This window comes from Peromyscus maniculatus, chromosome 22, assembly GCF_049852395.1.
Source record: "Peromyscus maniculatus bairdii isolate BWxNUB_F1_BW_parent chromosome 22, HU_Pman_BW_mat_3.1, whole genome shotgun sequence".
In the NCBI taxonomy this organism is placed as follows: Eukaryota; Metazoa; Chordata; class Mammalia; order Rodentia; family Cricetidae; genus Peromyscus; species Peromyscus maniculatus.
Genome location: NC_134873.1, coordinates 30,039,989 through 30,065,420, shown reverse-complemented (window position 1 = coordinate 30,065,420; position 25,432 = coordinate 30,039,989). Strand labels below are relative to the sequence as shown.

Below are 25,432 nucleotides of genomic sequence, written 5' to 3'. Positions count from 1 at the left end.
TATCCTTCCTCCAACCAGGTGCTACCTAAAACTTCCCATTTCCCAATAAGGGTAGGGCATCATGAGTCCATCAGTCCATCAAATCATAGATAAGGCTAAAGCCCATCAACTGGCAACTAGGTCCCCAGTACATGAGGTTATAAGGGGCAGGTCACATTAAAACTACTTAGTATGCTGGAGATTGGTTTCTCATTGTCTCACGTAGTGGAATTGTCTCTTAGGGCTGAAGATTTATAGTTAGTTCCACTTCCAATAAGTCCTATCCTTATGAAGTCTTCAAGCAGTCATTCTGCTGCTCCATCTCTCTAGTCTTGGGCCTATCAGACTTTATTCTGCTATGGGAATTTCATTTTTTAAAGATTTAACTTTATTGTATGTGTTTATGTGATTTTATATGTCGATAGGAAAGCATACATGTGGATGCCCAGAGGTCATCGGGTTTCTTCCTTAATTACTCTTCATTTTAGTTTTTGAGAACGGGTAACTTAGTGACTCTGGAACTCACTGGTTGTGTTAAACTTGCTGGACATTAATTCCCAGGCATCTTCCAGCCTCTGCCTCCCCAGAGTAGGGATCACATGCAAACACCACTGTACTGACATTTTTATATAGGCACTGATGATTTGAACTCAGATATGTAGGCTTGTGTGGCAAACGCTTCATCAACTGACCTATCTCCACAGCTCTTGCTGTGAGATTTTCTCATAGCCTTCTCAAAATTGTGAAATTTCATTATCCTTATACTTACTTTAGCCTTTGAATAAGATATCTGCCCATTTAATAATAAATAGTTTAACTATATCATCTTGTGTTGGTGACTAGGACACAGAATAACAAAAGACTTGACTGTTAGCCTAAGGTGCCCTTTGAGGTTAAGTAAGAATGGTTCATGTCATGTCATACAGGTTCAATGATTAGGCGCTCTAGATACGGAAAATATGTGACTAAATGACATCTTCTGTAGAGATAGTCACAGGTCAGACAGGCAAGTGAGGAAAAGAGGGTGTGTGTGTGTGCGCCAGGGGTGAGTGGGGAGAGCGTTTCAATGCAGACAGACCCAGACCATTATGAGTCTCAGAAAATGAATTGAGAAGCACTGTGGGACTTCTCTATTTTATTTACAGTGCTGAGCATAGAACCTAGGACCTCACCCATAATAAATACATTCTACAACTGTGCTGTATTTGGGGTCACTGTGGGCACCCAGCGCCAAGAAGGGCCCATGACGTTGTTTCCTACCATCCCTCTATGATTCCTTTTTGCTAATCCACCAAGGCAAGGATTGGCTTCGGGGTGCTATTATGCCAGGTCCTATTTTCTTATTCTGATGCATGTGTGAGGCTGGCTGGCCATACTCAGGCACTAGCCCACCAAAGACTGAAAAACACTGCTGGGCTAAACACCAATCTGGTCCTTGTGATTCTTCTCATCTCTGGATCACAAACATCTTCTTTATTTCTTTAATAGCTGTCTATTTAAAAAAAAAACTAAAAATAAATTTATTTTATACCCTTTGAACCACAAGCTATTTTCTGAAGAGGTAGACTAGCCTTCGCTATACAAACCAAACATCAGAATGAATTTGCCAGGATATATGGTTTTTCTCTTTTGTTGTTGCCCAACAAATTAGAAACAGCAGAGTATTTAGTATCTGCTAAGGTTTATATTTGAAAACAGGCAAGAAAAAAAAATAAAAAGAGACAATATATAGGAGAAAGATCATGAAGGTTGAGATTAAAAGTTGTTAAGTGTACAATTGTCCAGTGTGTAAGTATGTATGAGTCTGATGACATAACACGCGCATTTATCTGCTAGGGAACTGCTGATCTGAAGCTATGGACAATCATCCCTGTGTTCATGATGTTAGGGCAAGCAAGGTAAGGGCACGTGCCTGCAAGCCCACGATCCAAATTCCATCCCTGGAACCCACATGATGGCGTTGTCCTCAGACTTCCATACATGTACCATGCCCGTGTCCCCTCTCCCCCAAATAAAATTTCAGTTTAAAGACATCTGTGTTAAGGATACAGTATTGAAGGCTATAATGGCCTGTGCGTGCAGCCCCCACACTGTGCACATTGGTTTCCTCTGTTGACAATTCAACCTTTCTCCGTGAAACATGAAATGTATAGTGAAACCACTGAATGCATAATGTGCCCAGTGATTGAGAAGTGGTCGAAGCCACATGCATGGCTGCCGAGGAGCAGGAAGTCCTGGGCTCCTCATCGTAAAAATAGTTATGTGCAGGGACCACTATTTTAAATCCGAGGAAACAAAATCTTGCAGAGGTTTAACATCTTGCTCAATGGAAACTGTTAGTACATCGATGGGTGTGCTGTGGAGGGATTGGACACCGAGGCCTGAGCTTCAGGACCGGGAACCAGGGCTCTTTTATGACCCAAGTGAATGTTCCCATGGATACTGGGATACTGGGCTTCCAGGTTCTATTTCAGGAGTACAGATTCATCATGATTTATTGGGAAACACTGCTTTCACAGCAACCGGAAACACAATTATCTTCTCTCTAGAACTTCTTGGCTCCCCAGGCTTCTCTGCTTCTAGACACTCCTCAGCTCCCAGATGGGAGACAGAAATAGATGAATACATTTTTCAGGCCTACAAGACTATAATGAAATTTCCTAACTTAACCTAAGAAATGTTTGTGGCTAGCCACGGCGAAGGGAAGCTGCACATAGGCAGATAACCAGGGTTAAAAATTCAGCCACTGTGGTTATTGTGGGGTCTCGGTTTAATAACATCACCTTTCTGCACGAAATGCAGGCTGACTTTAAAGAGTACAGAGGACAAGAAGCTGAAGCCTGGTGCATAGTAGTGGGTCTTCTACATTGCTTAGTATTTTTATTACTAATTCATAACTTTGCTACTCAACAAACTGATAGGGGGGAAATGGGCTGGTCTTCATGTTTAACGTTAATAAAAGGGGAAAGTGGGCCAGGGATATATCTCAGTGGGTAGAGTACCTGTGTAGCATGTAAGAAATCATGAGTTTGATTGCCAGCACCACATAAAACCAGGGTTGGTGGTGCGCGCTTGTAATGCCAACACTCTGGAGGTAAAGGCATGAAGGGGCAGAAATTTAGGGTCATCATTCTCAGTCACATCATGAGTTTAAGGCAACAAATCGTAAGGTAAAGGAGATTACTGTTCAGCATTCAAGAGTCACCAGGAACTAACTATACACAAGTATAGAGTTAGACTTAGAGCCCACCCTGACTTTTGAGCCAAGAAAGCATGAGAACAAAGAGCTGGACTCTGATCACGTATTCTGGAAAGGGAGGAGGCAAGCTCAATCCTCTCTTCTCTGCAGAGGTCCAATGGCCTCATAGGCTGATACAGTTTGGATATCTAAGGAACATGAAGTCAGACTCCATGGGCATCTCTGAGGCAGGCCATTAGAAAGTAGGCATGTCTCCTACAGTGAGACGCTGTGGAGAAGCATCTACTTCTCTGGGAGAAGCAGCTCATTTGTAAGTTAGACATGACAGAACCCAGGCAGGCCCCAACAAATTCTGTCCCTTCTTAAATTGCCATGCAAAAGTAAAGTGAGATTGAATGAATCGATATAAGCCTTTCATGTCATCCTAGAGAGAAATCAGAATAGGCAGATTAGTCATTTAATCTAAATGTTCGCCACAGGAAGACTGTGAACATTGTAACATCTCACACCCCTAGAATTAAGGCCTAGAAGACGAAGTCACTGGAGTCACTGCAATATTCATGGCTGCTTAAGGTGCTGAGGTGAATGGATGGCTGAGCCCTAAACATTTATATCACCTACTCTAAGACTCAGAGAACACTGTGGAAGAGGGAGGGAAAAGAATGTAAGAGCCGGGAGATAATGAGAAGGGCTGTGCAAGGCTATCTTCAGGGCATGACACAGCCATTGCAAGTATAATCTCCCAGCAGCTGCAGTTCCCTGCACAAGACTGGGCCTGTCAACAGCCAGTCACAGAGCAGACCTAGGAAGAGCTCCTGGAGCCCTACCCATCCCCTGTGAACTGTTGGCAATTGGCAGATTCTGGGGGACGTTCAGTCACTGCCTTTCGTTGTTATTTTTAACAGTGAACCAACCAGCTTCCCATGGATATTTCCAAACATGCAGATACACAGATAGCCCCGGATAAAAATCAGTGGGTCACGAAACAGTAAATGTGAAAAAAGAACATGAAGGGAGGGGAGCTATCACAGAATGAGGGAGATAACAGAGGGTAGGTGGTGAGAGCAATTAGAATGTATTATATACACGTAAGAGTTCGTCAAAGAATACATTTAATCAGTTTCCAAAAAGGAACAATATCTATAGACAAGGACAATGTTGCTTTTGGAAAATTGATTAATATATGTACTCCTAAGTACATTATGTTCAATCAAAATGCACTAAGGATTTAACTAAATCCTTACAATAAAATTAATGAGCAGCTGGTTGAATCTCACATCATCTGACATGGGAATCATAATTCCTCTGAAGATGGGCAGGTGATGTCCTTGTGTGGAGGGCAACTCCCATATCAAAGGACAAAGAAACAAAAATTAGAAATTTAGCCTTCCACACTGACTGGTTGTGTGTGCCTAGTAAAGTGCTCCCCCTTGCTCTACTCCAACTGTCCCTTGTAGCTAGAGGTTTTCTGTTGCTGCCTGGCCCACGGTCAGGACAAATCTCTCTCACCCACCAGTCCCGCAGCTGCTCAGACCCAACCAAGTAAACACACAGAGACTTATATTGCTTCAAACTGTATGGCCATGGCAGGCTTCTTGTTAACTGTTCTTATATCTTAAATTAACCCATATCTATAAATCTGTAAGTTGCCACGTGGCTCATGGCTTACCAGTACCTTACATCTCACTTGTCATGGCAGCAGCTGGCAGCATCTCTCTGCCTCAGCCTTCCACTTCCCAAAATTCTCTTCTCTCCTTGTCCCGACTATACTTCCTGCCTGGCTACTGGCCAGTGTTTTATTTATTAACCAATCAGAGCAACACATTTAACATACAGAACATCCCACAGCAGTCCCTAACACTAAAATGTAGACAAACACACTTACCTTGTAAGATTCTTTTGAGAATGAATTAAAATATGTCTGGTGTACTTCCTAGCACTGGTCTCTATAAGCAATAGTATTTTTGTTTCTATATATGTAATTATGTCCTCATCCATAACCTATTTATGTTATTTGGAGAACATACATAAACCCTATTTCTACCTCATTTAATAAGATTCCTATTGTATATTAATAGTTCCTGACAGGGAAGGCTCCATACATATTTGCTAAGTGAATAGGCAATGGCAGAGAAAATAAGGTAGAAATTGAGAATCAGTCAAGAAACAGCTCATAGCTTGAGCAGGGGTTATAACTCACTGCTAGAGTATCTGCCAAGCATATGTGAGTTCTAGGCAAGTGAGAAACCCTGTGTCAAGATATACAATGCCTGAGAAATGGCACCTGACATTTTTCTTTGGTACACACACACACACACACACACACACACACACACACAATATTTGAGCTGAATTTTATACTTTTTGTGACCAATTCTATTCTAGATGACAAGCTCATTTAAAATGGGAAGAAAGACACCACCCAAGTTACTTGCTAATAAGTGCCTGTCTGCTACTGCCACAAAGGTACAATTAAAAACCATTCCCCAAGTGCCTGCTCCTCTTCTAGAGCATCTGCAGGTCAATGTCTTTATAAGTGGTCTAGGATAAGCACAGGCTTTCCCTGGAGTATACGGACAACAGACACATATTTTCTGTGGTTCTTCATATATGGAGGCAATTTCAGTCACTTCCAAGCAACAGTATTCTGGAAAATCAATCTTACTTGACACCACAAAAGCAATTGGGAATCAGATTGCTCCCCTGGATGTGGGGGTTGTACTGAATAAGAGCTCTGCTTCAGAGTGGGGCCATCTGGGTTTGTCTCCATCATGCTAAAGCCCAAACTGTAGGATCATTAGCTACCTAGGGGATTGACTCTTAACTTCATTACCACACAAGAGTCAAACCAAACAATATGGATATATACAAGGTCCCTGAAATATAACCAAGCAACCCAAATCCAAGGACTGTTTTACTCTATCAAAATAGGACTGAATAAAAATTGAGTGATCCAAACCATAATGGAAGCCATTGACATACCTATTTATTGGTTTTTCTATTGAGTTATTATGTCCAAGGTACTACTGTGCTAGAGGCTGGAAATATAATAGTGAGCCAGGCAAGGTCCTTGTCTATGTCAACTTCACATTCTAGGAGGAAGACAGGCATGTGAGCATACAGCCGCAAGAAAAGAGGTCAGGTTATGATAATGATACTGGGTATGTATCATAGGTCAGAATTTATCCAAGCCTCTGTGTGTACCTTAACCTCATTCAGTCAGCAATACTCTGAGACCTAGACAGGTTAGACAATTTACCAAAGCCACACAGTATGTTAATGACACATGGTTACACTAGTCAACCTGTCTCTAGGCTGTTCAACCACAATTGTCATAATTGTGTATAGAGAAAATAGCATCAAGTAGGAATTTGGATGAGGAAACAATTCCATAATACTATATAGAAGCCAAATTATTAGTTCATTATTTTTCAAATAGTCCTCCAAGAGATCCATAGAATATTATTAGAGTTGGAAAATGTCTTAAAGAGACTACTCTGATTATCAAATATCTGCCTTCAGTAGATGAGGACATTGAGATGAAGAGAGGAGAGGCTGCCCTGATTGTATCACTGGCTACTGGTGACTCTGAGCAGGGAACCCGTACTTTACCTCTAAGTCTGGGACTGGTTACCTTTCAAAAGATATTACATCACGTGTAGTCAAAGAAAGGCTTGAAACAAATGAAAACCAATGTGGTCCAACCATCCAATGATGTTGCCTGCATTACTGGGCACTTTATCCAGCCTTCACACATTTTAGACCTATGTTGCAGGTTAGTGCTGAGGGCTTTTGGATGCTGTCTCCTGCCTACTGTACCTATCATTCTTACCTGTCACTATGGAAGTGCAGCTAAAAGGGATTAGGCAAGAAAGCAGACCTCTGAATCATTCCTCGTTAAATGTCATTTTGCAATGTGGTTTTCAAACTTTTGATGTTTTTACTCTCTACAAAATTGATAGCTTCCAAGAACTTTTGTTTGAGTAAAATCTATTAACATTTCCTGTTAGGACCAGGAGAAGGGGGGAGGAGAGTTGTTCAAAAAAAAAAAAAATTGATCAAAATGAACTGTTAAGACTCTTTCTCATGCTACTATACAGAGTTTAAAATAATTAAAATGCACTTTCTGACTTTTATTGTGTTCTTTTTTATGGATCATCAAACAAAGGAGAACAGTGATTGCTGATAAACAGCAGAAGGAAAGGTCTAGGAAAAAGTTTGAAAGATACTCTGAAATATCAAAGGCTAGCATCTCCAAGTTCTTATTTGCACATACACACACACTTCCTGTCATAAATACACTTTCTAAGGAATCTCTGAGACTATGTTTGATTCAAACTTGGCATTTCCTCATGAACATCCTAAGGACAAACTTCAAGGAATTATAGAGGAAACTTGCAAAACGATCTCAGGACTTGAGGCCAAAAAGTCCCACACTACAAAAAGTACAAATTGAAAAGAAACAAGAATGCCTCCCTAAATCACTTTATCACACATCATTACCTGATGTGAAACAGCTTAGTGATGTCCATCAGATTCTTTAAGGGACTGAGACATTCAGGGAACCTTAAGGTCTGTCAATGCCATAGCTTCGAAGGAATTCCTACAGGGCCTTCACCCTATATCCTTCTGTTTAGAGGACATTTACTCAGCCATGACCATCATCCTGACTCTGAGTTGCTATAAGGATTCCGTCATCATTCATATCTAGAGGGGCCTGTGCAGAGTGGTAGTGAGAGCTACAGGAGAACAAGGTGTCCCAGGATATAGTGAGAAGTCTCATTATTATCATCTTGTCCCAGTTATCAGGAGAACAAACCAAAACTGTGCCACTTGCAAGGTCTTCTATCTGTTCTCTGGACAGTTAGACAAAACACAGAACATGGCAGAGGCAAAAATATCAACTATCAGTGGAATAAAGCTTTAGCAACCCAGAGCCATTTTTGACAGTTTGCAATGTGCCTTCCGAGTCTGTTCTGTTCCAGTGCAGAGTGGAAGGTTGACCAGTAGTCCCTTCTGGAGCAACAGCATGTGTAGGAAAGGGAGGAGAGTGGTTGTGAAGGAAAGGCATAGGCCTATCACTAAGCTTCGTATAGAAGAGGAGGCAATGCTTTACATTTACAAAAATGCTTTTTATCATTTGAATCTCATGGGTTTCAAAAACTCATCTAGAATACAGCATGTTATGAAAAACTACTTTACAGATATGGGGTACTTAGAAGAAAGGTCAGATTTTTCACTACACTAAAAAAACAACAAAAAAAAACCATCTCCCCCAGGACTGTAATCAATATATATTATATAATAAATCCAAATAATTGAGATGCTTTAGTTGAGATGTAGAAGATTCAGAAGCAAATAAACCTTCATCTATAGAAACAATTTCTCTAGTTGGAAGGGAATGTAAATAAGAAAGAGAGAGAAATCTGAAAAAGTCAGTGGAGAGCTAACATCCTGGTTATGAGTTGATTCTTATTAACAGTGTGACTTCAATTAATTTAACCACTTCATTTCTTCTGTTGTAATAATGCTATGTCAATTTCATGGAGGGATGGGTAATGTTTAAAATAAAATAATAACAATCCTAAATCATAGCTAATTATTTTACTATTATTATTTTTTACTATTTATTTTACTATTATCCATTTACTATTATTACTGATATGCTTGGGGTTGCCAAGGGGACAGAGACTTTCTGACTTGAGCTCTTTGGCGACAGTATTTAGAAAAAAAATATGAATGCTAGCAGCGTCTGGCTGGAGGCCTGTGTCCTGAGTGAGCTGGCAATGTTGTTCTTGGCTGTCCCTGGCTGCTGACTGTCTTTACCTTGAACTGCACTAAGATTAGTTTCTTGTAAATGGTGACTTAATTATTCATCATAGTCTTTTTTACCATGCCAGGCTGCTTCTCCTCTGCACAGGGCGTGGCCCGAGCTGCTGTTTAGGACAGGAAGCATAACATGCCATTGTTCCCACTCAAGGCTCAACTCCCTATCTCTGAAGGAGAGTGCAGGCTGGCTCCTAAGTTTTAGGTGACCCTACTCTTGCACCTGCTCCCCAGTGGCCTTGTGGGAAGCCCTGTGTTGGGCTGGAAATAGGCCAGGTGAGGTTCAGTGACTTAAGTGGAGAGACATCAGGAAAAGAGGCTTTGATGGCCATCAGGGAAATCTGTACCCAGCAAACCAACAAAGGGGCTACAGTGAATGGGAAGACATTCTGACCTACTGCAGGCTCCAGGGAGGTACTTCTCCTGTGAGTTTGTTCTCTGCACTCCCAGCAAGTGCTACCTTCTTTGCAAAGCCTTGTGGGAGTCCTAGACAAGGGGGTGCAGGGGCGGGGAGTAGAAGGGGGAGAGATACTTCCTGTGCTACAGATCAGAAGGTACCAGGCCCGCCCTCCTTTCCTGACACCTAATCATGCATTCCTCTTCTGCTTGGCAGGGATCCTGGCTATGTCAACATACCTCATCTTTAAGATCTACTGTTTGTCCTGGCTCCTAAGAAGCCACCTGTAAAGAGAGAGAAGGGAGAAGGGACAGGAGAAGGAGGAAAGAGGAGGACATCAGGAGTGAGCACAGGAAACACATCCTGGCTTCAAATTTAAAAAGACAGAAGTTCTGTTTTTAACTCCAGAATTGACGAAATGTAAGATCTTTTTTTGTTGTTGTTTTTATCAGGGTCTCATGTAGCCAGGCTGGCTTCAAACTCCTTTTTTTGGCAGGGTTGGGGGTGGGGGGATAAGTTTTGAGACAGGGTTGCTCTTTGTAGCTCTGGCTGTCCTGGAATTCACTCTGTAGCCCAGGCTGGTCTCTAACTCACAGAGATCCGCCTGCCTCTGCCTCCCAAGTGCTGGGATCAAAGGCATGCGCCGACAGACAGACAGACAGACAGACAGACACACACACACACACACACACACACACACACACACACACACACACACACACACACACACCCAACTTCAGATTCTTTGTAGTGTGGATATCTTGAATTCCTGATTCTCCTTCCTCCAACTCCCAAGTGCTGGGGTTACCATCAGGGTTACCACAGGGGTATGTGAGATTTTTGAACAAACTTAAACTGCACAGTGTGTTTGGTTTTCTTTCTATTTTTAAGTAGTTGTGAGGTGTGGTGGCTCATGGTGTACATGCCTGGTGCCTAGTTCCCTCAGAGGTTAGAAAAGGGACAGGAGTTACAGACAGCTGTGAGGTTGTATGTAGGTACTGGGAATTGAACTGGGGTCCCCTGGAAGAGCAACCAGTGCTCTTAACCACTGAGCCATCTCTCCAGCCCCTTTTCAGCTTTCTTGTCTTTACATTTGATCTTAACCCAGAAGGCTGGAAGCAGCGCTTTCTTGTCTGCTGGTAGTGGCTTTGCAGAACTGTCTTGGGGATTAATTGAGGTAACTGTAGCACGACACAACAGATAAGGTAGGGTCCTTATGAGTCAGTTCCTGATTAAGAAGTAAATAATGGATCCTCCAATCCCATCATGCCCTAGGTGTTTGCACCGAAGCGTGGATTGTGGCAGAATGTGTCTGAACCAAAAGCTTAGCATCTGTTACACTGACCTCCCCTGACCTTCCACAGAGCCCCTGGGACAGCCTCCTTTAGGAGAATGCTCCCTCTGCCTTGCTCAGCCCTCGACATCCCTCTCACATGACTCGTGACTCTGGCATCCTCTGGGACCCCAGACTGTAGTCTCTGTCCCTTGGCTGGCTTTCTCTAATAAGTCCTCTTTCTCATGTGGTTTCCTAATGACCCTCCTGCTGAAGTCTTCCCTGAGGTCTCCAGGACAGTCAGGGTTCAATCCACGCTCCCTGCCCTCTCCCTCTCCCTCCCCTCAACCTGAATCACACTCCAAGTCTCTCTCCTGTCCCTCCCTACAGCAATCCAGACAGACCGGACATCACAGTCTCTGGCTTCCTTGCGGGTACTTCTTCCCGTTTGTCCACCAGGAAACCCTCTAGCCTTCCTAAGAATTGCTGCAGAGGACTCTGTTTATTGGAAACCGGCATTTCGCCTGCAGAGAACCCCCCTGGTGCTGCTGTAGCTCAGATCCCAGAGCCTCCTCCTATAGAGCTGAGCCTCTGGTGTATAGCCCTGCCTCCTTATTTATCTTGACTTCCTGATTACATCTCCTCTAGTAGCCTATTTGATCCTCACTGGGCAGGTGGGACTTATCCTTGGTGGGATTGTCAGCTCTACTTGGAGTAGGAGCATGAATGAATGAATGAGTGAATGAATGAATGAAGGCAGCACTGGAGGAGTCTATCCCCTCCGTAGTCTGTGGAGGTGATGTCTCCCCTGAGAGGACCATTGACCAGCATGAGTCAGAACCCTGGTAACCTATTGATTTCCTCGGCTGGCTCCTCACCCATTGATTGCCGCGGGATTGCTGTAGGAGCCCTGTAGTTTAGTTTTTTTTTTTTTTATCCCTGCCACTGTAGCTGCCAGTTCCTCACTATTATGACACTCTGAGATTCTCGAAGGCACTGGGCACACCCTACTCATTCAGCCCCGCCGTATCCTGTAGGGTGCTGGAGCCAGACTGTTGGTCCCCCTCAAACCAACTGCTCTGCTTCCTGAATGTCTCAAGGGGCCCCGCAAAGCAGGTGAGTAGGAACAACATGGTGTCTTAGAGAATGGGGTGGGTGTTGTCCCCTCTCCTTCGCCATCCTTTATCGTCAGGCAAGATTCCAGCCAGTCTGGGCTTCTTTCACACAAACACTCCCAGCAGGTGAGTCCCTGCTGTGTGTGGGTGGCACCAGCCCGCCCCCCCCCCCTTCTCCTGCAAGTCCGGTTCTTTTTCCTTTTTAAAATGCAGTCACCACAATAAATTAAACTTTCATGGCTCCATTTCCGTTTTTCCTATTGCGGAACCCTGACATGTTTCCTGAAGGAAATACTTTGGGGATCATAATTGAAATACAATCATTCATAATGGAAGCAGGGAGGCCGAGGGTAATAGAGTTAGCTCTCCTTTCTCAGGGCAGACATGTTAATTACATTTTCTATTTCCGCTCATTACCTCGGAGCAGGTCTCTGTGGGCTGCCCTGCTTCTCCTTCTCCTCCTTAGCTGAAGGCATCTGGAGAGGGCACAAGTAGCCATGGGCTCCTTGGTAAAGATCCACCTCCATCCTGCCATCGTTCTGTTTCTTTGTGGGGAATCAAAGGGCCCAACACTGAGCGCTCTGAGTCATCTTCAGGGCTGGCCTGAGCTCACAGCTTCCTGATCTCACTCAGCCTCCTGACTCCAGACTCTGCATATTCGTTGACCTCTTAGCCAAGGACAACCTTCCCTCAGAACATGCAGGGACCATGCTCATTCACCTTCCCATCCTCTTGTGTGGGCTGAGGGGGCCTGCAACGCTCCTCAGCCCCCAGTGATCCTCCCAATAGCCCTGCTTGCCTCCCAGATTGGGGATGCTAAAACAGAACTCCTCTGAAGGCTTTTGGGACATCTTCAGAGCACCAAGGGAAGAAAACCAGAGCTTTGCACTGTTGAAGAGGTAGCTCCTAGGCCTTCATAGGTACCCATAGGGGTCTCTGTGTACTCAGGGAAGTCTCTGTAACATAGAAACACCACCCAAGAGTAGAGCATCCTTCCTGGGTTTGTTCCTGTGTATGAGGTCGACACTGGGTGTGTCTTTCTCAATGGCTCTCCACGTTTTGTTTTTGTTTTTTTTTTTAAGTTTATTTTTTATGTGCATGAATGTTTTGCCTGCTTGTATGCATATGTACCTCGTTCATGTGTGCCTGCTGGCCCCAGAGGTCGGAAGAGGGCATCATATTCCTTGGCACTGGAATCAGAGGTGGTTGTTAGCAACCATGTTGGGGGCGGGGAAATTGAACCCATGGTTCTTTTCAAGAGTAACAAAAGCTTTTAACTGCAAAGCAATCATGTTACTCTTTGAAGCAGGGTCTCTCCCTAAAACCTGAAGCTCATCAATTTAGTGAGGCTTGCTGGTCAGTGGGTTTCAGGGGCCTGCCTCCTCAGCCTTCCCAGCACAGAGATTACAGATGGATGTTCTGAGCCTGCCTTTTTTAATGTTGGTGCTGGGGTCCAACTTCAGTTCCTCATACTAGCAGGACAAGCATCTCCCTAGACCCTCTTCTTCTGTACTTTCTACATGGTCCTTCCTTTCTGCCTTTCAGTTTCTCTTCTGGTCCTGTAGGTAGGTGGGAGCCTCCGGAACTTGGTGCCCTGGGGCTAAGGAACCTGGTTTCAACCCCTTGTGATTTCTGGCTTCACCTAACTTGTCCATAGACTTGAGCTCCCATCTGCTCACTCTGAGCTTTACTTCCTAAAGTAGCAACTCTGGTAACAATTAACACTAAAGTGCCTTCCTCACGGTGGAAAAAAAAAAATCTCTCTTCCTTTCTCACTTTGCTGTTTAGGGTGAGGCATGAGTCATCTTTATTTTCACAGTGAGCTTGCCTTAGGCGATTCTGGCTGGAGAGGAGAGTCTCCATTCAGTGAAATTGGAGCCTGCTGGGCGGGAAGGAGCTTGACCTGGGGATGTAATGCAAGTGACTTTGCTACTCCATCCCTCTGGGGGGAGGGGGGACGGACAGACTTGGATTCTAAAGCCAGGGGAAGGAAGGAGGCCTGTGTGCACTCCTGTGGAAATACCAGGGCGGAGGCTCCCCTTCATCGGCAGCCTCTTGAGAAATGTAGAAACGCTGGTCCACAGCTCTAGGGACTTCTCCCTCCTGGAGAGGCTTCTTTGCTGTGTTCAGGTGAGAACACAGGTCCTGAGGAGAAACTGAGTCGTCCAAGCTCAAGAGAGAGAGAGAGAGTCCAACAGTCCTCTAAGAGAGAGTTCCTTAGTTCCTTTCCGCCTGTCCAGTGGGGTCTTCCCCAAAGGTCGCTCTAATGTCTGCAGCCTGTGCCGTCCATGTTTCCGCAGCTGGCAACTTGCTGTATTTTTGGTCTGGAACCCCTTGAAATATGATAAACAGGGTGGTTTAAAAAAAAATAACAATAATACAGAGTCCAAATAAAAGGCTCACAGACTGCCCCAACCAGAGTGCTTCTCTTCTCTCCAGATGGAGGAAGGTACTTCACATGACAGATAATAAGTTAAATTAGTGGAAATGGTTCCTTTTTAGCAGGCATTGTCTAGAGCTGAATAAGATGTGGGTATTAATTGATGCGGCTTTCTTCTGTGTACTATTTTTGTATTATTGATACACTCTTGCAAATAATGAGGCAATTTTGCCCGTGTGGAAAGTAAAAAAAAAAAAAAAAAATTAAGCCTAAATTAAGGATTTCAAAGATGATTTCAAGTGAGGAATCGGGCAAAAGAACAGCACAAGGCACATGAAGACACTGTTCTTTTTGTTGGCTGTTTGGGTAGCTGGTACACGTTGGAGGCCCACGTTGTTATGCAGGAAAGGGTGGGAACTCTCCTCCACCCTTCCCCTTCCTGCCCTCAACACTGGCTGAACAGGCAAGTGAAGGTCAGGGCTACTCATTCCAAAAGCTGGGGTGAGGGGTGGGGGGTGAGGGGGGGCAGGGTTTGCAAAGCAGTATTACCCAGCAGGCCTAGCGGGACAGCAGGCTGGTAGCCAGCCACGCAGTCAAAATGATTAAAAAACAAACAAAAAAAGAGGCAGAGGGAGAGGATTTAGAGTCATGTGCGTTGGCAGAAGGATGCATCTCAGTCATTGAAAGCACAATTCAGAGGCTGGGCACAAAGCTCTGTGGTAGAGCATTTGCCCGGCACGCACCCGAGCTGCGGAGTTGAAGTGTAACACTCAAAATTGCATAGGAATTGTATGGTTATGCGAATTACATCTCAGGAAATCTGGCATAGTGTGAGTAGCCACCACAACCCCCGTCCCCCACCTCCCCCACGCCCCCTGCACCCCACCCCAGCCCCCACCCAGCACTTCTCTCAGAAGTGACTACGGACTACCGCAGGGGACTGAATGTCAGAGACAGGTGTGGGGTAGAGGTCTAAGAAGCTCACGTGTCTTTGTACTCACTTCAGACTGTGCTCACTGAGGGTGGGGGATGGGCCCTAACGTCTCAGGCTCTCTGGGGCAACTGCAGATAGGAAAGGAGTAGGAGGTGGCGCTGATTATCTCTGAGAGGGACAGTCTGCCTAGACGGGCTTTTCGGGAGCTCCGGAAAGGCCCTGCACGGTTGAGCACCTTGTGGCTTGTTTGTGAAGTCCATGGCGCTTTCAGTGAATTGGTCTGTTAAATGACTGATCTTCTGAGAACCTTGCCCAAAGTCTGACAACTGGTGACCTCCAATCCCTCAAAGGATGCACATTCAAAATTAGAATATGACCCTTAAAACTATCCTGGGTCTCTTCCCCCAAGGAATTGAATCTTAAATCCATGTAGGATAGGAAACCGAGTGAAGGCCGTCCCTGCTGGGGGGACAGTAGACACCACCCATGAATGCAAACTCTCCAGAGCTGTGTTAGTAGAGGTACCAGGATGAAGGAGCGCCCCCATGGAGTTGCAAAGGAGATCCAAAATTGAAATCAGAAGCCTGAGAATCGCGAAGGGAACCCGAGGAATGGGTGCCTGGTGGAAAACTGCAGAATGGAAGATCCAGATGTGGAAAAGAGGAAGGAACTAGCCAGCTCCAAGCCGCAGGGGAGAATGAAACCACCAGAACAGGTGCTAGACCCGGGTTTTCTGTTTGAGGGACAGGTGTCCTGCTCTCTGTCCGGGCTTTATGTCTCAACATGAGAACCCAGATCAGAAACCTTTGCCTTGGCATGTTGATGCCGCCCACCGCTCCCCCAGGGGTGGCCTCCGTGGGAGGTATCTGGTTTGAGGTTCACCAATGACAGTTGCCAAGCCACCGCTGGAAGTCAGTGGGGCCAGGAGTGGTCCAAAGAACTCCGGATAGTCCAAGGAAAAGGAAACAGATGATGTGGGTTTAAACTATTTTCATGATGCTTTCTAGATGGCAGTTTCCAATACAGAGGCAACAAAGATAGTGCGGTAGCCATGGTTTGCTTTGTGTTGTTCTTGAGGGGCTTGGGATCCTCCTCTTCAAACGTGTGCTTCCCTGGAAACTGCACAGCTATCCCCCCCTGTTGGCAGTAATTTGCTCCCCCCACCCCCGGCCCCTCACTCCTGCTTGTTAAATACTTTATTAAGGTGAAGGAATTGAATGTCCAGTCTCTATCGCCAGCTCTTTGCTTGAGTTCAGGGCAAGCTCAATCTAGACAGGCAGTGCATCTCCACCACAACTGAAAGAATATGCCTCAAGACAGTTCCCTTCACTCACGATACTCTCCTCAACACAGGAGTCCTGCATGGCTATCTATGCAGTAAAGAAGAGTAAGGGTCAAGGCTCATGCCCTGGGGACTGCCCAGACGCTGTAGCTGGAGACCCTGCATGGAATCCCGCTTCTAACTGTGGGCAACCCAGACGATTGCCTTGACTATCTAAACAACACATTTCTCATCTTCAAAACTGAAGCAATGGGACCTTCTTGGGATATTGTTTTGGAGACTATATTGAATCGTTAGCCAAGAGCCTGGACCACAGTAGAATTCAATTAATACTAGTTAGTGCTTTTTTTTTTTTTTTATAGACAGAGCTCATGTGGCATACAGTAATCACACAGCACCTAGCCAATCCCTAAGAGAAGAGATGCACTTGAACCCTGTTCAAATTCAACAAGTTTGCCTACAATTGATTTAACATTTCCCAAACAACGAAGCAGCTATTATTTGTACTGTAGACGTGAGGGGCTAGAGGGTAGGCTGGTATATTTTTTTCATGAATAATACATTGGGTAGCTTTGAACACTAAGGTGAATATATGACTACATTCTTACAGTATTAATAGAAGTAGACACACTGAAGTTAGAACAGATACAGTATCCTGCACCTGGAGCATCTGTGAAGCTTCAGGACTGTGGCACTTCCCGATGGTATGTTCCAGAATGTGTGTTCTGCAGTGTCCATGCATCACAGAGTGTCCTGTGAGTCTTTTTAATCACTCATTATCCCATTTCACAGGGAAAGGGAGCGAAGCTCAGAGTCAGAGCAACATTTCAGTCCCACACAGCTGGTGAGCTTGAGTCAAGTTCCGAACCCAGGCCAGGGTGACTCCAGTGGCCCCGCTGTTCGCCACAACACCACACTGCCTCCCACGGGTTTCCCAAAATAGAACGAGAAAGCCTGGTGTGACTCAGAGTCTTCCTCGCCACGAAGTCATCTCAACAATCTCTGGCTTGGAAACAACGTTGAAGGGTAACACATCAAGCAAGGCCCCTCCCTTCTCTACCATGATAGAATTTCTCTTATGACAGCCACGAGGACACGGAGGGCACCGGAACAGATGCAGGCCGCACACAGCACTGAATAGATCTAGGGACACTCAACAGGGTGGGAATGTCCTGGAGCTCTCCACCGCCTCACTCATCAGACAGCCGATGGTGTCGAAGCGCAGAGGTATTTATTTGTTAGATGTTCTAGAAGTATGCACTGAGCAGCGCAGGCCCAGGTAGTAGAGAAGAATGTTCTCTCTAGGCCGCCCCAAGGCCACAGCTGGAGGACTGGAAAAAAAAAATCACACTATCAAACCACAGGATATTCAACTCAAAGACCCATTGCTGTGGAGAAGGGTGGCTCCAACTCCCTGTGGTAAGATCCACCCTTTCCAAACCGGTTTCTTAGGATGGAAGGACACACTCTGAAGTCATTGCTTTTCTCCTGCCCAATTCCCCTAAGAAAATGGAACAACCAATTCCAAAGCCTGTACCCACCCATGAGACAGGGAGCCAAAGCATTAACCTCACCCTCACATCCTACCCTGTCAAAGACGTGTTCGACTTTGACTTCTGTCACGTGATAGCATTTCCTGACAAAAAGCAGCTTTGGGAAGGAAGGGGTTTGTTTCAGTTTAGAGCTCCAGGTTACAGTTTGTCATTTCAGAGAAGTCGTGGAGGGTGGTGTGCGAGCTGGCTGGTCACACCACACGCGCAGTCGAGAGCAGGGAGAAAAGACTGTGCCTCCATGCTTGCTTGTTCTTTAGGCTCAGTTCTGACTTTTCTTCACGCTCACACTGCAGAGGCCAGCCCTTGAAATGGCGCCACCCAACTTTGGAGTGAGTCTTCCTACGTCCATTAACAATTAAGACAATGTCCCACAAATGTGCCAGAGGCCAATAGGATCTAGATAATTCCTCGTTAAGACTCTCTTCCCCGGTAATTCTAAACTGTGCCAAGTTGGTAGTTAAAATTAGCTAACATACGAGGCATCGCAAGAATTTATCTTCATGAGCCAGAGGAGGGGTTGGGGGTGACTCATGTCTGCATTTGTATCAAGGGCAAATTGCCACAATAAAGAAAGAAAACTTTTTTTTTTTTTGTTTTTGTTTTTGTATGTGAAGCTACTGAGAGGTGAGATTTCTTTACTTGCTTTTGAAACAGACTCTTTCTGTACAACCTAAGCTAGCCTTGAACTCCCAAACTTTCCTCCTTGACTTTCCATGTCCTGAGGTTCTGGGAGAGAATCACAGTGTGCAGCTGAGATACAGGGTCTTCATGGCTCATATAACATGTGTTGGGGTTTGTAGAAACTGAGTCAGAGAAATCTGCAGGACATGTTTCCGAGACCGAGTGTACTTTCTGATGCATTTACTAGTCAATTGTCTCCCAGTGTTCTTGACCATATCTCCTTCTGTTTGAGTAAAGAAAATTGGCTCCATTAAGCAAGCCGATTGCATGAGTGTATTCTCCCCGCCCCCCCAATCTTGACTGTGATGTGGCCAACTGTTTGAGTTCCTGCCTTGACTTGCCAGAAATAAATGGCTATCACCTGGAACTGTATACATCAAATAGACCCTTTGCGCCTCCATGTTGTTTTGGTTGGGGTGTTTTAGCCACAGGTGAATGAAGAAGCACGCAAGATGGCATGTCAGATCTGAATGGTCCAGGCTTGGAAGCAGAGTGGATCCCTTCCACTCAGAGTCCACTAGCTAGAACTCAGGCACAGAGTGACATATACCAGAGACTTGGGGCAGGTGATTCACATGTGTCCAGGAAGGGAGAGTCAACTAATGTGGTGGTTTAAATAACCACTTGATAATTTGTGTGGTAATCATTTTGATTTCTCAATGAATGCATGATAGTTTTCTGTTTGACTTTTATATTTTGTGCATATTTATGAGGCATAATGTGATATTTTGATTAATGCATACCTTTGGGGCTGAGGCTAATTAGCATATGTCACCTTAAGCTTTTTTCATTTATTTGAAATGAATATATTCAAAATCCTTTTTCCTTACTATATACAATGCATTTTTAGTAATTATATCTGCCTTGTGCCACAGAATATGAGAAGTTATTTCCTGTTTAACTGTAACATTGTACCTGTGCTGGTTAGTTTTAACTATCAACTTGACACAGTTTAGAATCACCTGGGAAGAGTTTCAATTAAGGAATTATCTAGATCAGGTTAGCCAGTGGGACTATCCTTGGGAATTGTCTTGATTGTTCATGGGCCCACTCCACTGTGGACAGCACCATTCCCTAGGCTGGGCCCTGAACTGTATGAGTAAAGAAGACTGCCTCTATTAAGCAAGCAGGCAGCATGGGTGCATTCTTTTTTTCTCTACTCTTGGCTGTGGCTGTGATGTGGTCAATCGCTTGAGTCCCTGCCTTGACTTCCCAGAAATGATGGACAATGCTCTGGAACTGTAAAGCAAGTAAACCCTTTTTCTCCTCTGTATTTTTTTGGTCAGGGTGTTTTAGCCATAGCAACAGAAGTCAAACTATAACAGTACCTCTTAGCCAATGTCTGTCCATGTCCCTTCTCTCCCCACTGTAAGGTAACTATTTGTCAGCCCCTTTTAAATTGTATATATGAGTGAGATCAGATGATGTTTGTCTTTCTGCATCTGGCTGACTTCACTGAACAAAGTGTCTTTAAGTTCCATTTAAGTTGATAGCAATTCATTTGCATATACATTTTATTTATCTCTTCAGCCATTAAGGGACATTTACATTGATTGCCTATTTTGGCTATTGTGAATAGTGCTACAGTATGGAAACCTTTAACATCCTAGCATTGTCTTCTTCAGCTCTGTATCCAAGGGGGTGATTATTGGATTGCATGGTATTTTTTTCCTTTTAGGTTTTTGAGGACCTGCCATACTCCTTTCCCTTAATGATTAGCACATATTCTCATGGATAGTGTATAAATCCTCATTTCCTAACAGAATGACCACACATTTATTCAAATGGTGAGGTACCGTCTCTTTTACAGGACTGCAGCTCAAAGCTATGTCAACCTTGAGTATCCCTTTGAAGTAACAAATCAGGGTCCTGAGATCTTTTTCTGGTTATGATCATGATGATGACTACCATCATGGGTGATTTTGGGGGGGGGTAGGGTGGATGTTGGTAGGCATTTCTTAATACAAAAGGGGATTGTGTCAATCTTGGTGCCGTTTGAGTTCCCAATATTCTGGTTATCCAGTGTGCTGGGAAGTTTTTGTGCACCATGACACAACTTGAATTCCCTGGGAAGAGAGTTTCAACTGAGAAATTGCCTACATCAGATTTGCCTTTGGGCATGTCTGTGGGTCATTTTCTCAGTTGCCAATGTCTGTAGAAGAACGCATCCCAATGTGGGCACTGTCATCCCTAGTCTGTTCCTCTATGGTCTCTGCTTTGGTTTCTACCTCTAGGTTCCTGTCTTGAGTTACCCTAGCTTCCCTCAGTGATGTATTATAAAATGTGAGCTGAAATTAGCCCCTTTCTTCTTAAGTTGTTTTTGGTTAGTGTTTTTACCACAGCAACAGAATCCTAACTAGGACACTCAGTGTTCTGATTCATGTCTCCCTTACCTCTCTCCCTCTAGGTTGGTGTTCTCAACCTGTGGGTCACAACCCCTTTGAGTGGGGAGTCAAGTACCCTTCCACAGGAGTCGCTTAAGGCCATTGGAACACAGATACTTACATTATGATTCGTAGCAGTAGCAAAATTACAGTTATGAAATTGCAATGAAAATAACTTTATGATTGGGGTCAGCACAACATGAGGAACTATATTAAGGGGTCTCAGCATTAAGAAGGTTGAGAACACTGCTCTGGGTTCTTGGTGGGAGTCTAACCCATATCATCTTATCCGGCACTTATTTAGTCTGTGTTAGATGTTAGGGGCCATAGAAATTCCAGAGATTTAGAATAAAGAAGACACAGGGGTTGCGTTAGAGAATCTTTGTTTTTTCACAGCCCATGCATTCATTGCCTAGTGAAGAAACTAAAGACAAGTGATTAAAAATGAGGCTGACAAGTTTTAAAATAAATGTGGGCACACAGAGTGACGAGAACAGAGAGAGAAGGAAAGCCATTGTGCCAGGGGATGATTTCTAAGCAGAAGCAATTTTAAGGTGAATTTTCAGAGCTAACTAATGATTTCCAATGAAAACACATTATGTACGAAAGCCGGTGCTCTGTGCTGCACAAGGACAAGACAGATGATAATGAGGATCTGAGCTTGGCTGCTGCTATAGGGGTGGGAGGGCAGGGAGTGAGGAGAGAGAAAACTGAATTTAGAGTTTACACCCCGTGGTAACATTTGAACGCTACAGAGGGTTTTGTGCTCTTCCCTTATAGCCTCAGAGGAACGACTAATAATTTGAACCTTGGCTTTTCAAACTTGATTGCTGGTCACCATAGCCATCTCTTTGTAGCTAGAGTTTTCCTGCCTGGCCCACAGTCAGGATAAATCTCTATCACCTGCCAGTCCCACAGCTGCTCAGACCCAACCAAGTAAACACAGAGACTTATATTGCTTACAAACTGTATGGCTGTGGCAGGATTCTTGCTAACTGTTCTTATAGCTTAAATTAATCCATTTCCATAAATCTATACCTTGCCACGTGGCTCTTCACATGCTGCTTGTCATGGTGGTGGCTGGCAGTGTCTCTGACTCAGCCTTCTACTTCCCAGAATTCTTCTCCTCCTTGTCCTGCCTATACTTCCTCCTGCCCGACTACTGGCCAATCAGTGTTTTATTTACTAACGAATCAGAGCAACACATTTGCCATACAGAACATCTCACAGCATCTCTTCTTTCTTTTCTTCCCTCCTCTACTTAGAAAATAAGTAAAAATGCTATTTTGGGAAGTTAACAGAGGACACTTTGTTCAAACTGTCCCTTTCCTCTCTTTTTCTTTTTATCCCCTGACAAGTACATCTACAGCGCCAGGTTCTGGGTCCACATGGCAGGGTTTTGAATGAGATCTCTGCTCTCAAAGAATCCACTCCCTCATATGGGAGGTGCAGTTTTCCTGCCAACTCTATGCTCGACACCATCTAGAATCGCCAGGGAGATAGACCCTTTGGCCTACCTGTGGGGGATCATCTTGCCTATGGAGTAGGTGTAGGAAGATGCATCCTCCTGAGGGGGGAGATCCTGGCCCTCAGTGGGAAATCCTGGACTGAGCACTAGCATGCATCTGTTCACTGCTATCTTCTGACTGGGGACATCATATGTCAAGATGCTTCGGGATCCCGATGCCTTGACTCCGCACTACATGACAAGATGCTTCACGATCCTGATGCCTTGACTCCTTGCCATGATGGGCTATACCTTAAACTGTGATCTAAAATAAACCCTTTATATCTGAAGTTGCTTTTGTCAGAGTGTTTCATCAGAGCAACAAGCAAAGAAACCAAGACAAGAAGCAGACACACAGGCACAGGCAACTGGGGTACCAGTTATTGGGAGGGTGAAGGACCTTGTTCAGCGTCTGGCAGGCTAGAAGTCATAGGAGACAGTGCTGATGTGGTTCGGTTCCTTCACGAAATGCCCTGCCAGTGAGAGTTCCCTGTGAAGAGATCCTAACTGCCCTGTCCTCAGAGAAAGCAAGTTTGCTGGCTCCATTTATAGACGACCATTTGATCATTTGAAATAAGTGGTGAGTGGAAGGATTCGTAGCGTTATAGTGTGGACAGGGTTGGGGGTGGGGGGATGTCTCCTTTTGGGGCAGGGACCTGTCTGATATCGTTTATGTCTTTGGCCACTACATATTACTTTCCAACATGTCTGACCCTGAGAAGAACCATCTAGTGGGAGGATGGAAGGCGTTCACAGGAGGAACACTCCTTAACGGAGTCTCACAGTTGGCCATTCAACATTCTGCCCCTCCTACATCCCCTGTGCTCCTGGGTCACCTCTGGAAAGCAGGAACACAGAGATTACACTGTCTCCAGCCTGCACTGACCATACCCTTGTGGTTTGCCAATGCATGAGTTTTGCAGCGAAAGGCTGGATGGACTCTCAGGGCAACAGCAAGTCTGACCTCGGAGGACGTCACGTCTTCAACCCCACCGAGTCATCCGGGGATTTCTGAGCCAGGTGAGAGATTTCCAGATGTGATGCAGTGATGCCCCCAAACGTGACTTTTGGGAAAAAGGGAGAAAGCAGTGAGTAAGCCATCTTACTGTGGAACATTCTCAGACCTCCAGCCTCCGTCATGATTTTCATCTGGTGAACATTGCACTAACTCTGTATTTTTTTCCCTATTTGTCCATAAAGAACACAGATTATATTTGATCTTTTTTACTTTGTCTGAAACAAAACTCCCGGTCCTCGGTGAATGGTTCTATCATTCTGGACCACTGGACTGAGAAGTCCTGGGCTCCTTGGAGCATCATGGGGGAGGGCAGCTAACTTCTGTGCTGGTTGTGGTGATCCATGTAGACGCCTTTCTGTACGAATCCTTGCTCTCTATGTAGAAGGTGGAACTCCCCAATCTCAATTCCTTCCTAGAGTCACTATTTATCCACTAATGTTGGGAAGTTGTTCCTCGGTTTCATCCTCTTGTTCGTGGCGCGTTCTTTGGCCCCTCTTTCAGAGGGCAGCCTGGAGTATGCCCTGTGCATTATTGTGTAGCAGTTACATTTTACTCTGGTGTCTTCCACACTCCTGCTCCATCCATGAAGTCCTCTTATGTCCTCGTCCCTTTTCCGAATTGAATCTGAGCCAGACTGCTAGACTTTTCCATCCAAATTCCCAGGGTACTTAATTTCTGTATTTTCTCTGTCAGTGTTGACACACCCAGCTTCATACCCCCCACCTACCAGTGCTCTCCAGTCTCTCATCCATTTTGACATCTCCAGCAAGAGCTGTCTTCTTCCTCACAGATGATCATAATTTTCTCACCCTTTATTTACAAGGAATGTCCTTATTTCATTTTCTTGTTCCAGGGATATTTTTTATTGCATAGGAAACTCCAGGCAGCTGTGCATTGATTTCCTTTGTATTTATGTAGGTGAAGTTGACTGAATATGTGGATGGATGTCTTTCATCAGTTTGGGGAAATCCTTGGTTATTGTGTCTTCAGATATTGTTTGTCGTAGTGTGTTTATCTTTCTAAGATTTCCTGTCCACATATACACACTTATGTTTTTAATGCATGGTGGGTTTTTGTTCGTTTGTTGTAGGTTTTGCTTATTGTGGCTGTTTCTTTGTTTTTTTGAGCCAGGTCTCACTATGTAGGGCTGGCTGGCTTAGAGTTCTTTATGTAGAAGAAGTTGAAGCTGACCTCGAACTCATAGAGATCTCTTCGTCTGAGTACTGGCACTAAAGGCATACACCTTCACCCCTACTTCTTCAGAGACTTGTTTTGCTTGGCCATTTAATCTATTTTCTCTCCACTCTCGCTTCCATGTTTACTGACATGCCATATTCTATACTGTGTTTCCTTTGTGCCTAATCTGCCATTCACTACATACATATATCGGAGTCTTAATTTGTTCTGCTTCCCCTTTTATCGTTCTCAAATGGCCATTTTATCAGCTTGCTGTCGATTCTGCTTCCCTGATGAAATCCCTCTTCAAATCCTTTTCCTGTGCTTTTGACTGTTGTCTTAAAAACATTAGCCATAGGCGTTTTGAAATGTTAGACTACCAACTCTACCATCTATGGTTAGCTGGAGGTTCGATCCCTCTTTGAGGGCCTAGGTCTACTCTCCTCAGTCACTCAGAACCTTTCTATCTATCCCAGGATGGGCAGGGGGGCTGTTGGTCATGAGCTGCTGTTCCACTGACTCTCGCTGTCTGGAAAGTTAGAACATTTATTCTTGTTCCACAGCTCTCCGAAGCTTTGCAAACTTCCTTAGCTTCCTGTGGTCATTTAGGAGGACATTTTAGCCTGCTGTGACCTATTCCCTGTGTCCTCGGGGTGTTCAATGGCCGCCGTCTGGCTAGCTTTGATTATTTTTTCTTCTCTCTCTGGAAAAGGGAAAGGAGATTTTCA

The 25,432-nt window shown here is 44.7% G+C and overlaps 1 long non-coding RNA gene across 1 annotated transcript in view; it reads left to right on the top strand.

Moving 5' to 3' along the window:
• Nucleotides 1–1,814: 1,814 nt before the first annotated feature.
• LOC143270123 (uncharacterized) overlaps nucleotides 1,815–25,432 on the top strand; it is a 32,389-nt gene continuing 8,771 nt past the window's right edge. The window contains exons 1-2 of the long non-coding RNA XR_013047080.1: nucleotides 1,815–1,877; nucleotides 9,618–9,821. This is a non-coding gene — a long non-coding RNA (uncharacterized LOC143270123). The remainder of the gene's footprint in view (nucleotides 1,878–9,617; nucleotides 9,822–25,432) is intronic.